Here is a 14,591-nt window from a genome sequence, read left to right as displayed (position 1 = left end):
ATTTACATATCTGTGCAACACTCACACACACCTTATATAATCAAACTACTGGGAAAAAAAAAGAATATTTTTACGTATTTGTCAGTTTTTTGTTTTTTTACTCTTTTTTCCCCTTTTATACTGCTTGTTTTCTTATTTATAACTTTGTATTTGTTGATGCTTCCAGCAAGACAATAAACTTTCACTGCTGTCACACAGTAAACTTCCCAATCTTATTTTAACAATGTCACTGCGAGCTTTGAGCCAGTAGCCACACGCTGCAACATTCACACATTTATTTATTTATTTTCGTGATCTTTCCCCTACCTAATGTTTGTAGCCTAATTCTAACCAGATCTTAACCACAGCATTGTCATAACTATCTTAAAATATTAGTTTCCACTGAGAAGGGAAAGAATGTCTGCCATTTTTTTCTTTGGCGCTCTCACTGCAGGGGTTTGCACAGGCACACTGATTACTCATGTCACTGGACGTTTGGAGGCTTATGCACACAAAACATACATTTTTTTCGTAAGATACTGCTGGAATATTTGCTCTGGATTTTGGACGGATGAAAGAAATTATATTTGTATAAGGAGGTTTCCAAATTAAATATGTAAAATTAACGATTAAATCAGGAATTGACATTTATAGAGGTCAACCATGTTGGGGGAAGCACATCATACAAAGTCACCCCCCACCCCCTTAGACCCATCAACAAGCTGGAGTCCCATATATAAAAGAAGATTTGTCCCTGGAGTGATCGTGCAGGAAGTTGGGCTCCATAAAGAATCCCAAAATAGAAAAGGAATGGCGTATTTTTATATGGGGGTTAAGAGATGAAAAAAAAAACAAAACTTCTGAATGCTTCATGAGAATACGTTGGATAATTAGATTTGCTGACTGTGCTTAACATATCTCAACAACAGCCTACAGGGCAACAGCCATATTCAACCTAATGTGACGCGCTTTATCATACACAGACTTTTCATATCTGGTCTTGATGGATATGGAGGCAGTCAGACATAACTCCCTGTAGGCCTGCGTGGTGACCCGATAGGGGCAGAGTCACACTCTGTCTCCTTCACTTGACGATGGAGCAGCTATACAAAAAAAAAAAGAGAGATTTATCTGCCCTCGCAACTCCAGAGATGAACGAGGTGCTGCATGAAGTATCACCACGACGACCTGTCTCCTTAGTTTCACAGCTTCAGGTGCCTCCTATTTCCTTCCCTCTTTTTTTTTTTTTTAACTACACTGAAGGTATGCATTTATCGAGAGGAAGAGACCTAAATCATCTCCTGCACCCGAGCTAGGGGTTGGAATGCCATGGCTGATATGGCTGAACACACTTGTGCTTGAGTGTGCATGTCTTGTCTCTTTATGTCCTGTTGCTTTTTCATGTTCAAATGTGGTCTAATGAATATGAGACTCCGGTTAAGTATACGGAAAGAAAACGATCCATTTACTCTTCAATCTGTGATTTAGAGCCTCCATACCTGCAAAAGTATTTTTACGCTACAATTTTCTGCAATGTTTTTTGGCAACATTTCATTATATGTGCGGAGTTATTTTAGGCACAATTCATGAGTGGTGGATTTGATTTAAAGTAACAGTCAATTCCATAAATCTTTACTTTTGGACGCTAATTAGTAAGTGCAAGTGGAAGTGAGTTATTACTTGGGCAGATGCTTATTGCAAAGTGTCATTTACCACCCAGGGGTCACCCATCATCAGCTTGAATATATCGTGAATTATTATCTGACTTGAAGTATATTCCTGCTCTTGTAGAAAGATTTAAAACAAGAAGAGGAGAACAGTTTTCTTTTACAATTCTTAGTAAAGAAAGCTATTAGAGAAAGCAAAGAATCATTGTAACTGATTTTTAAAAAAAGGAAACTGCACTGCAACGTTTCAGCTAAAACTCCTGCCTGTTTCATCCTGGTATCAGATCCCAGCACTCTATGACATAAGTATAAAACCCCAGGACTATGCTAAAAGAATCGGAGGGGGAAAGGATAGAGTGAGAGAGCACAAGCACCTCCTTCAGAGCTCAGGCATTTCCTTCTGGGATATTCCCCTCTTATGACCTCGGGGGAACAGGAGAGATGGTGGAGAGGAAAAAGTGAAGTTGGCAGAGTCCATTAAGGCGTGTCCTCGTGTGAGTTGGAGCGTTAGCAAGCTACACTGACCTTTAATGGGTTTGAGTGACGGGCTGTCAGCGTCGGATCAGCCGATGAGGAGAGCCTGGAAAGAGGCCCTTTTTCTATTGTTCTACTTGGGACGTTCCCTGCCATGCTTCAGTGAGGGCAGGTGCTTCAGAGTGTCAAAATAGGAAAACCCACCGACAGGCTTGGCTGCTGTCCATGCTCCTCTGACACATGACAAAAGCTCCACTCTCACCTCTGCACAAAAGCGAGATCAGAAGTGAGAGCAGGTCATTTAGAAAGAGTTGCTAGAGACTCAAGCTAAACGGGAAAGGGCTGGCTAACCTTTGGACCTAAATGAGAGTGTTCTGGAAAGATCTGGTCATCTCCCACATTCCTGTCGTATGAGTGTGCCATAATATGGATGACTGATAACTGTCTTTCCATGAGAGATGGTATGATCCCCATCAACTCACACTCAGGATGGCTCATCCAATCTGCCAAATAGCTGTCAACCAATCATGGACAGAATGTAATTGCAGCTTATACTTGAATGGAAATATGTAAAAAAAAAAAAAAAAAAATTAAGACATTGTTTTATATGATTGCTGCTTCAATGCATGGTACAAGAATAAAAGGTCGGAGATGAAGACTGGCAAACTGCAACAGAACACACTCGAAGCGAGGAGCAGGAGAAGGAGCCAAGTTGTTATCAAAGCCCAAGTGATTATTTTCCACAAGATTTTCCTGTCAGGATGTTATGAATGTCTCCATGTTCGGTGGTTGGTGATAAATGGTATTGCTTTACTGTACTGATGTCATCCAACAGCCTCAAGGCCTGACTTCCCCTCCAGTAAGTGTGAGCTGAAGGATGCACTCGCTGTGCCCTGCTCGGGACAGATGGCTTGTGTGTGTATGTGTGTCAGGGATGTCGTTTGTTTTCCATACCTTCCGTAACCGCTAAAAACAAAAGTATTTTAAGAGATTTGTAACCCATATGTCTCCTTCTCTCTTTTTTTTTAAGCTCCTGAATTAAGAGCACATTTCAGAACAGGAGCAATTAGATCTATCATCATTACAGCTGCAGCGGGGGTCTTTATTTACTCTAGTTACTGCATTATTGATTATATTCCATCCCCACTATGTGCAACATGAGGGTGGAATGTATTTATGTTGGCAGTGAAAAGTGCTTCCTCTGCAATAATGTCCACCAAAGCATTATATTAACAAGTCTCTACGCTTTGTTTGTTTTCATGGGGATTCAGCCTTTACTTTACAATCGGGTGATTGGGGTGAGATTTCCTGCAGTGTAAAGAACGCCTTGGAATGTGTAAGTTTAGCCGACTTACTGTACAGCGCAGCTGCGTGGGGAATGATAAATGGTGATATGAGCGTGTCACATCACTGCTTTCTAGCTCACAGTAGCGCAGCAACTGTACGTGAGCAGGGCAGGCCTGTCAACCTTTGGATCGCTCCACATGCCGAAGTGGCATGTATGGGACTATACTAGCAGTCGTCTGTATCCAAAGAGCTTAGAGGGTCATGCCTTTTTCTTTCTTTTTTTTTCAAATCCTTTCCAAAACCGCTAAGGCAATAGCAAATATGCATGGATAAAAACAATGATTACATGCATGCATTCAGGTCATGCCCAAAATTGAAAAACTAATGGAGCAATCTTTTCCAAACAGCCATGATGAATCCTGACGTCCCACAAGATCCAAAAATCCTGTTGGGAGTAGTACCTGATGGTGTGGAGGGGAGAAGTCAAAATTATTTAAATCAAATTCTTTTTTTCAGCAGCAATGAAAAGTATCGTGCTGGACTAAAGTCGTCTCCTGCCATCTTATTTCATGGATACACAAACAATGAGGTTATACAAGATGGAACACTTTACATGTGTTACATGTCCATAATTTTACATAGATTAAGCGTGCGTCCCTGACTGTTCTTTTAATCGTCTTTTCTTTTTAATTGATGCATTTTTCTTTTTATTTTGCTCATTTACTTATTCCTTCATTCTCATCCCCTAAATATTAAGCCAGTAAAGCTGACACGCTCCCCTTGATAATGAGCTCTGCAATGATTACATCTATAATAGTGTTCATCAAGTGTGCAGTGATAATAGTGGATGTAATGAGCACTTTGGAAATATTGTCTGAAATGAATACACTGATTATATGATCTGGAGGGATAACAGCGATAACGGGAGCCGTAATGAGTACTGCAATAACAGGATCTGTTATGAGTACTGGGGCTGTATGGACTGTATGATTGTGAAGTACTGCTACGCTAACGTGGAGGATATCTCGTTATCATTTACATTTAGTTCTTATTGATTATACTGAGCTAAAATAATGAGAGTTTAAAGGTTTTCACACCTTATCTCGCTGGCTTTCAATGAACTGAACGGTATCGCATTACCATTTTCTTATTTTCTGTTACTTCAACGTCAGTCATAATCTCAAAGGGGAATTTTTCATGTCGACAAACCTTACAAGCAATTTGTGCTTTTCATTTTATACAAAAGGAGGGTTTGATCTGCATTCACTCTGCAGCAGACACGTACTTATCAGCTCTGCCTCCAATCAGTATTATTCCCTCATTTCTTCTTGTTTACCCACTTTCAGATGTGTTCGTGATATTGAACACAATCCACAAGGGGAAAAAAAACGGACAGAACTTATAACTCGGGTTGTGAAAAGGGTCACTCTTTCTTTTTTAGTGGCTTTAACCCAAAAAATGCATATGTGCAAAGAAAAAAAGGTTTTGAAGTCCCTCTGTGACAAGAAAACTACTGTTGTACAGGTAAGTAAAGACATAAAAGGTTTTTACCCACAAGGTCAAAGATCATATCTTTAAATAAGTTGATAATGATGAAAATAAGGGTTATTTAAAAAAAAAAATCAAACTCCAGAGTTAGTCTAATCTACTGAGCCAAATATACGGAGCAAATAGCCAACAACCTGCTACGGATGGATACTTATCTAAGTTACAATCAAAGGGATGCTGGAAGTTGCGGTTTCCCCTATGAAACTGTATGTAGCATGTAGCATTCTAAGCATCTCTGATCAGAAACCCAGTGTTTATACTGTATAATGCATGCATTTTCATGAAAGGGTCAACTTTGATTCCTTGGATTTGTAAGAGCGGACGTGGACCCTCACAGCATCTAAATGTGCCTGCGTGTCCATGTGCAGTACTGCAGTACTTTCTGGATTGGGTTCTTATTTTCCTCCGAACTTCATTTCCTCTGTCACATAGTGAGATTGAAGGCTGACTAAGTTTCCCCGATGCCAGGAGAGTCTGTGGTCATTGTTCTGGAGTCTGACGGCAGCAGAGCTGTTGTTGATGGACACCGCCACTGATTCGCCTGTACTTCCTGTTCAGTCTCAGACGGAGCTGGCTTCTCTGCTCTTATCATGCATGTCACCCAGCCAGGAGAGAAGAAAAAGAGAGGGAAGTCGGGGGGGAGTATTAAGAGCAAGAAGAGGGGTTTTCCTTTTTGCTGAACAGACAGCCAAAATCCAATCTGTGTCGATGAGTGAAGGAGTAGAAGTGTGTGCATTATTTGTTGCAGAGGTGGGAGCTAAAATCCCACTTTCATTATAGTTCTGTTTCTCCCTGTTTGGGCACGACGCAAGATTGCTGCTGCTGATAAGATAAGAATGTAGCAGTCGCCTGCTCTGGTTGCTGGTGCAGAAGGAGGAAATGCCTATCTGATGGGATTTTCAAATTGGATTTTGAATGGCCAGACAGAGAAGGAGAAAAATATTTATACAATTGACATCTCCGTGTAGGCAGAAACCACCTGACAGTGTTGTAGACAAGAGACACATCAAATGTAAGTGTCAGACTGGGTGACATTCGAAGAGAGGCACTTTTGTTGATACATTTGATGAATTATCACGCTCTTATTCACTATAATAAATCTCGGAATGTGTTAAAAACCGCCTGTAGGGGATTCAGGGTGATTTTATCAAAACAAAACCATTTTTGATAACACTTTTGGCCGGTTGCATTTGTGAAAACGATTTAAAGAAAAAACTTTTTAATCCTCTTAGATTCTACATAAATATCGACATAATTAACCTCCATCTCTAACCGTGAATATTCAGACACTCTTCATAAAATGTGATCTAGAAAATATGCACACGGATGACTATTTTTTATGAAAAATTTCACCTCATTAACTTCCAGCATGGCAGTAACAGTGGTTACACAGTTTAATTCAACTTTCTAGGGATTGCTAGTTTGGGTTTTAATGGATTCCAGCGAATGAAAACAAAATTACTTAAATCATGTAATTGGAATGAAAAGAAATACCACATTCAAAATGAAGGCTTGACTTAAGGTTGATTTAACTGAGTACTTGAAGCTTGTCTTTTAGAGCCATCACCTTGTTTTCCTGCCCGCATTGGAGAGGTGAAACCTGGGTAAACCCTCGCAGCCGGCGGAGATAAGAGCAGAAGTGGCCCCTGCTTCCTCGTGTCTCCTTCCCTCGCTGCCCGCTAACATGCACCACCCTGACACAAACATTTCGCTGCACTTTAAAAGGCGTTGTCACTCTTGTGTGCCAGTTCTAATCAGATATGCAGGCTGAGCTCCATGGAGGAGAAAAGGGGGGGAAAAAAAGTAAATTGGGTACATTTGTAACCGTCCAAATTTTGTTTTGGCTGAAAGCTCCACACCAATAAAGGAAGCCACAATGACACACCACATTGATACACTCATATTATCCTGTAATTTAAATCACTCAAACAATGTTGTGTTTGTCGTCCTAAAAGCTTCCCTCCACACTTGTATTTATCTATAGAAAAATACTACAACTGTCTGACACGTTTTTTTGCAGGACAAACATGTACGCCACCTATTTCTCTCAGCGAATTTTTGTTTCCTTTCATATATTTGCTCCAAGATGTCTTCATGGACTCCATTGCGTATTTCAGACTTTCACATCGTTCTTGTCTGTGCTAAATGTAGAAGGCTGCAGGGATGAGGTATTTTTGTAAGCTAACCCAGACATCAGCATTGCCGTTGAGTTCCCTCAACCAAGCCAAAGAGATTCTGATATTGAATTATGAGTTATTGCAGTAAATAAGGTCGATGACAAATAAAAGTTCATGAAACTTACATGTCTTGTTCCGTAAGTTAATCTTTACCCAATGAAAATCTCTTGGATGTTTTTTTTTTTGTTTTTTTAAGCCTGAAAGCAAGGTTTATGCAGGGAACTACACCGGTGACACGTGACTCTGACATCACCACCATGAAACTTCACACTATTTTTACCTTGATGGTGTTTAATGTCTGCAACAACCTTCGTAGTCTTGTTTAGCTACTTGTTAGCATCCACCATTTGCAAGGCAAATCAACCACTTTCAAATGCGCAGGTGCTATATTAACTGACACAGAACAAATGCGGACAGAGAATGCAAATAAATTCATAAAGTTCAATCAGTTACTGAGGAAAAAAATCAACTTTGGAACAAAATTATGTTCCGCAAATTTTAGATATCTTTCAGGTGTTTATTCAAACACAAGTAGATCAAAACAGCAACACTACCACTATTATTACCACGACTACTGCTACTACTACGACTACTGCTGCCGCCGCCGCCACCGCTGCTGCAGCTGGAGTCTAAATAAGTCTCTGAAAAAAAGCTACAGTGCGCAGAACTTTATCTAGTACTTCAGTAGAACAAATCGTTAAAATATCCGAAGCTTGTGTTAACCACAGACCTTATATTTCAGGTATTTAAACTCATTCAAAAAACCATCAACCTGCGGATGAGGGAACCAGATGTTCAGCAATGCTAATTTATTCCTGGGTTTAAGGCCTTGTTCCTCATTGACTCCCAAAAGATTTGTGATGTCACAAAATCTGCGCTTAGGGCTGTCTCTTCAGATTTCCAAAAACAGTCTTTACACATATATGGCTCTACAAAGTTAAAATCAAACATTAAACTGTGGGAACAAGAAGAAAAACACCATTTTAACTGGACTTACAGCATTCTGTGCATGCAGCAAGTAGGACAACTTAATCTCAACTGCCTCACTAAATACCTATAAACCACTGACAGAGGCTTAATCCAGCAGGTTTAAACGTGAACTGGACTCTTGACCTAACTGTCAAAGCAGTTGTCACACCCCATATGTTTGCCCTCCTCTTGTACGGCCAAGGCAAGTCAATTATTGAGAAAGTGTTAGGAACAGAGGGTCAGTGTGTTTTTCCAAAGGTTAAATCAAGTGTGTAACCTCCAAAATGCAGATTGATGGCTGCCTCATGACAGCCAACGCAACACACAGCCTGAGACTTTTGTAAACTTCAGAGTGGCCAGCAGCGGCAGCAGCAGCAGCAGCAGCGGCGGCAGCGGCAGCAGCAGCAGCAGCAGCAGCAGCAGCAGCAGCAGCAGCAGCGGCAGCAGCAGCTCTCCATTTGAAGGAGGTGCTGTGCCAGGTGGCTGCAGTACAGAGCTGTTTATCTCTGAACTGCTGGGGACTTCTGCAGGCCGTCCCAGCGCTTTCATGTCTCACCATACGGCGAGCCCTACGCAATCTAGCCCTCTGTTATGAGCAGAGAGTAAACAAAACATTAGGTCATCATAAATCACCGGCCAATGACATGTCTGGAGCGGAGATTAGACAAGCAGCAGTGGAGCAGAGAAGCCTTCTTGTGTTGCTGCAGCCTGCAGCGCCTTCTCTCCTTCTTGGGTCCCAAAGTGTAAGATCATTATTAAAATTGCAGCCTAATTAAGATAAGGCTAAATTACTTTCTCTGACTCCCTCTTTGATGTCCAGGGGATTTTTCGACTGATTCAAAGGAGCAGAGGGAGACAATTGAGTGTACTTTGATGTTGGACTCGCGTAGCGTTGCATAGGCTTTGATTGGACATGGGCACAATTGCTTTTTATGAGATTAATTTTAGACAAAGCTGTGTTTTCAAGTGAACACTACATCTCATTCGCTCCATTGCAGAAGGCAATTTAAACTTCTGGATGAATGAATACACATGATGTATTTTTGTGCATGTGTGTGTTTTGTATTCCACTTTTGGTGAACTCCCTGAATGCTGAAACATGACTTACTGGGGTTGTTTTTTTCTGCGTCTACGCTGAATCAGTGTAATTGAACATGTTTCCTACTGCCAATGGAGTACAGTGTGTAGCATAAAGAGTGTATGAAAACCTCCGCAGGATTAAATGATGTTTGTTTAATCCCACCTGGAGATGTGTGTGCCACTAGCCAGGGATATGAGACATATGAGATGATTATTAGGTAATAATTAATTTATTATATGATTATGTCGTCTTTATGCCCGTCTGTATGTACATTTGGAAAGTTTAAGAAGAGTAAACCAAATTCAAATGGAAACAAAGACAAAGTTCAACCTGGCAACTATTTTACTTAATTTAGGAACCTCATAAAAATCTTTTTCCCATGTAAGCATTTTTTCTCTGCAACTAATTTAAGAATTCCACGCCGTCTATTGTTCGTTCCTGCTCTCTTTGTCTGGACGTTCACGTATTTGCCTGACTTCTCACTGTAAATACAATGGCCACACATCAGAGGACTGCAGACTGGGGATGTTTATATGACCAGAGAGCCTGGAGATGGAACAGAGATATGAGTTGTGATCTGTGAAAGGAACCACCGCTGTATCACTGCCGCTGCTGCTGCTGCTGCCGCTGCTCGCCATCACACACAAACACCATCTGGCCACCTTTCGCCGGACGGAGGGGACCTCACACCTGCACGCCTCACACACGAAAATCCCACAGAGAAACACTTGTATGAAGTTCTGCTGGTGGACAAGTTTGGGTTATGCAACAAATGTCAGAATGGCTTTGTCTTATCTTACAGGAAAGAAGAGAGGACGACCACACACCAGTGCTGGTAAGGTGTCGAATAAAACTGTTCAAACGGTTCTGATGGAGAATTATCCACGCACTGTGGGGACGGTGCACCTTCCTCAGGGTGTAGAAGTGCTTACCTTTCTGAACAATATTCAAAGCTTTAAAAGAAAAACTACGGAATATAATAGTGAGCAAGAAAGTCCAGGCTACTAAGAAGTTCGAATAACTGTGGTGAAGGTGCTCTTTGGTTAGGAAGACAAAAGTTGCTACAAAAAAAAAAAAACAACAACAACAACAAAAGAATGGTCCTTGGAACACTTCTGGGGAAAAAAATATGAAAAACTTTTATTCAGATTTCATGACCAGATACCAGGCTATTTGTGCTGTTGCTGCTCCGATTTTAAGAAATAATATGAAAGAATAGAATGTGCAGAATATATCTTGCAAGTGTCGTCATTTTGAAAGAGCATAACCCCATGTTTCTCTCTCTCTCTCGCCAGTATGTTTTTCTTGTGTTCTCCAAACACTCATCCTCAACTTTCTCTCCCCCTCTGTTTGATTCTTCTCTTCACAGTGCAATCAAGCTCTGCACACGGAGAGAAGATGACTTGAAGAAAACGACTTAACTGGCTGAAGAGTAAACAAGGGGCCACTGAAAGAGACCGCAGGGAGGAAGGGCTTTCCTCTCAGGGGTCATAGGGCAAATTGTCCATTGACACAAGCTCTGACAGCTGATATTCAAGATACATTTCTGGTCACTGCAAAAAGCGCAGTTGTTCTCTTCCCACATTTGTTTTGCTGCATTTGTTTGCGCGTAGGCGTGTTGTATATTTTCCTAGAATGATTAAATGGTTTTGTTCTTCCGTATGTTGTAGATTTGGTTTTTGCTTCCTGCTGTATTTTCAGTTACTAACAATATTGTGCTATTTGTTAAGACGGTTGTGCGTCACAGGGGTCAAAGTTTATATTTGCCGTCTGTACACAGGTTTTATGCACTTATTTGAATCTTGCATCACAAAATCTTCAAAAATACTTTGCTTTAAGTCGCTTTTTGAACCTGTTGTTGCTTGAATGTGTGTGTGTGTGACGGCGGACAGCAGTTGTGGGTAAACCTTTGCTTTGATCACAGTGTGGGTGAGCGTGCACGTCACTGCAGAGCTGCACACACAACTACATATGAACGTAGTAACACGAGCTACGGCATCACCAACTATTAGTAAAATACCACCTGAACTCAAAAAGAAATATTGCTTTTGCCAAATATAAGTTTCAAAAAGCAGGGCGATTTAACCAAAGTATCTGAATCATCGCTGAAACAAAAAACAAAAAAAGAGTCACAAAGTTGAAGCTGATTTTGTTTTTTGGGTTTTGTTTTTTTTTTGGACTGTCAGACTGATTTCATGTCGCTTAACAAATCTGTCAACAACACGTCAGGAAGCGGCAGGAAGACCGAACAGAAGGAGGAGAAAGAAAAGCGTTATTGTTCATATTCTGGTTTGTTGTGTTAACTCTTTATTTCCTTCCCATTTCAATCTGATCTCGCTGACGTCCCTGAGTGATTGGACAGATTTTATCAGATATTATCGTCAACGGTGGATCAGAAAAAGAGTCCGTTTATCTGTTTTTATACATCAATTACGGGATTATCAGACTCTCATGAGAGCACATGTGTGTCTTGCACTATTATTACACAATCAGCTGTCATCTGAGCATTGAAGAGAAGGCCACTTGGAGGGGAATATTTCAAGAGCTAATCTGCTAATCTGTCTGCGGACGTTTCTTTAAAAAACAAATTAAATCGAAAAAACCCAAACACACACGATTTCTCTCAGCCCTCCATGGGTACGCGCTCTGCCAGGAACACTTAGATGACATTTTGTCTCCACACACACACACACACACACACACACACACACACACACACACACACATACACACACACACACACACACAAAACCCCCATGTATGCCTACTGGTTTTCATCCACATTGTCTTGTTTCTATTTTCAAGTAAAGATCCCATTTTTACTCTGCAGCCCAATTAATCACTGTCTCACCTCTGGTTGGTGGGACACTCCGCTGCCCCCCCCCCCCCCCCCCAAAGGGGCTCAAGGACCATGGAGGTGAAATGGGTCACTTCCAGCACTGTCTCCGTTTCTTTCAGTGGAAATGGCAACCGCCTCCATGGGGTTTAAAAGATGTGAGGATTTGAGTGGGGGGTGGGGGGGGGGTGAGAACTGATTTTTGTGTGTGTGTGTGTGTGTGTGTGTGTGTGTGTGTGTGTGTGTGTGTGTGTGTGTGTGTGTGTGTGTGTGTGTGTGTGTAGAGAGAGAGAGAGGAAAAACAGAATTCTCTGAAAATAATTTTGCATTTATTGAAAATCAGTCTACAAAATAGTTCCATAACACTTTCTTTATGAAAATGAATAAATAGTAAATGTAATCTGGTTTTTTTTTTCTGATCCTATATTGTTAATGGTGGTTGGGGGGGGGGGTTTAAAACAGTAACTGGAATTTTTCTAGAAAAATTTTACCAGCATTCATTTATTTTTTTTAATCTTTTTTATGATTTATAAGGAGCAACATTTGAGCCTTCAGTCACAAAAGAGGAATCTTTTTTTTTTTTTTACATGCCTTCACTCTTGTTTATTTACGTATTAAATCCCACCACGTCTGTTTACTCCCGTCTAACGTTTCTGAATCCGAAGGTGGTTTCGTCTTAACCTCCCCGGGTCAGAAAAGGAGACAGTTTTTCATCTGGGTCTTTGCAGCAATGTGCCGTTGATGTTTTCATAGCCCGGTGGCCGCCTTGCCCCATAAAATGAGATGAGACCCGCGAAAGACACAGACAACTGCTACTGTGGCTCGGGTAGCAGGAGCTGGACGGCTTTGAAGGGCTCTCATGTCTCCAGCTGCACAGTCCCAGTTTGTTTGCTCTCTGCTCTCCAAAACGCGATTTGTTCTTCATCGGAAACCTCGTCGGGACGTCTTGACGCGCTAACATATGAAGAAAGTTTAATAATAATAATAATAATAATAATAATGACTTGAAGTTATTTAATGAGTCTAAAATGTTACGTGTGGTTAAATTAACCAAGCAAAACGACACGGTTACATAGCGATTGAAGGGGTTAAATTTATTCTAATCCAGCGGATTTTTGGCAATTCTGTTGGTTGAGTTCAAACATAACTGCGTCCGATAACGAGACGTGGAATACAGCTCTTTTTTTCCATGTGTGGTAGCAGGTGCTTGGACGGACGTTGACATCAGCATCAACAGCATATGCGCGTATATATTAAATATTACATAAACTTGATATCAGTTCAAGTCAGCGTTTTAACACGGGGTGGGCGTTTACTCTACCTTGTCAGTATGAGAGGCGTTAGATGGTTAAGCAATGTAAAGAATAAAGGGCGGGTTATCACTCGCTCCAGTTTGGCTTTAGGATTACAAGTCAACTCTTCAGTCACGGAGGTGTGAGACCTTCAAAAAAAAAAAACACTTCAAATGACACTGGCTTGACAATAAGAGGCTGTATGAGACGCGTATGACTGAGACATTCAGCTGCTTGTCTGTGCCTTAAAAGCTGCTATAATTAGAAACCGCGGGCCGAGGCGGCAGAGAGGCAGGTTTTGTTGAACTTGAAGGCAGCTCTGTTCATTTTGGAGGAATCTCGCCAAGGCTGCCGGGTTATCCACAGGTCGGCCGTTTCCCCTACAGTGCCCCATTATCCCGACTGTTTAAATGCGCACATTTCTCTTGATTTCAAGATGCCGCAGCGGTGGGAGATCATTGTTTAAAGCCAGAAGTAACTGTTTAGGTCTCATCCCACTGTTTTGACACAACCTGTTGAATTATTCGCCTTTATGACGAGACACGCAGAATAAAGAGGCAGCGGTTGTTTTTCCTTCTGAGAGACAAGTGTTGGACCTCTAACCTCTCAGTCGTTTGGCCGCAGAGCAGACAGAATTTGCGTCTATGGACTCATAATTAGAAGCAGATGGCGCAAGGAGCTGAGGTCCCGCACACTAACCGAAAGCTAAAACGCAGAATTTTTTCCACTGAGTTGGGCTGCTGCTTCACTCATACAGGTGCACACGCAGACTGCAGGAGATCCCCGAGCCCTCAAGTGCATCCCCTCTTGATGTCTGGACACCCCCCCCCCCCCCCTTTGGACTGGTCTCAGGGGGCTTGGACGCGTCCATAGTTATAGCATATATAACTATATAACTATATAACTATATATATAACTATATATATATATATATATAACTATATATATATATATATATATATATATAGTTATATATATATAGTTATATATATATAGTTATATATATATAGTTATATATATATATATAGTTATATATATATATATATATATATAGTTATATATATATATATAGTTATATATATATAGTTATATATATATAGTTATAGCATATATATATAGTTATATATATATAAATAAAATATATATATATATATATATTTAAATAAAATATATGTATATATGCAGCAGGAGGGTGCTGGAAAGAAAGATGGTCCATCTGTTAAATGAGAATTAAAAAACCGATAAAAACAGTAAACAAATCTTTTCTGCAAAACGCGGAAA

This window comes from Aulostomus chinensis, chromosome 5 (assembly GCF_037954235.1).
Source record: "Aulostomus chinensis isolate RoL2024-O1b breed Wild chromosome 5, RoL_Achi_v1.0, whole genome shotgun sequence".
NCBI lineage: Eukaryota > Metazoa > Chordata > Actinopteri > Syngnathiformes > Aulostomidae > Aulostomus > Aulostomus chinensis.
This window is presented reverse-complemented; position numbering follows the sequence as displayed.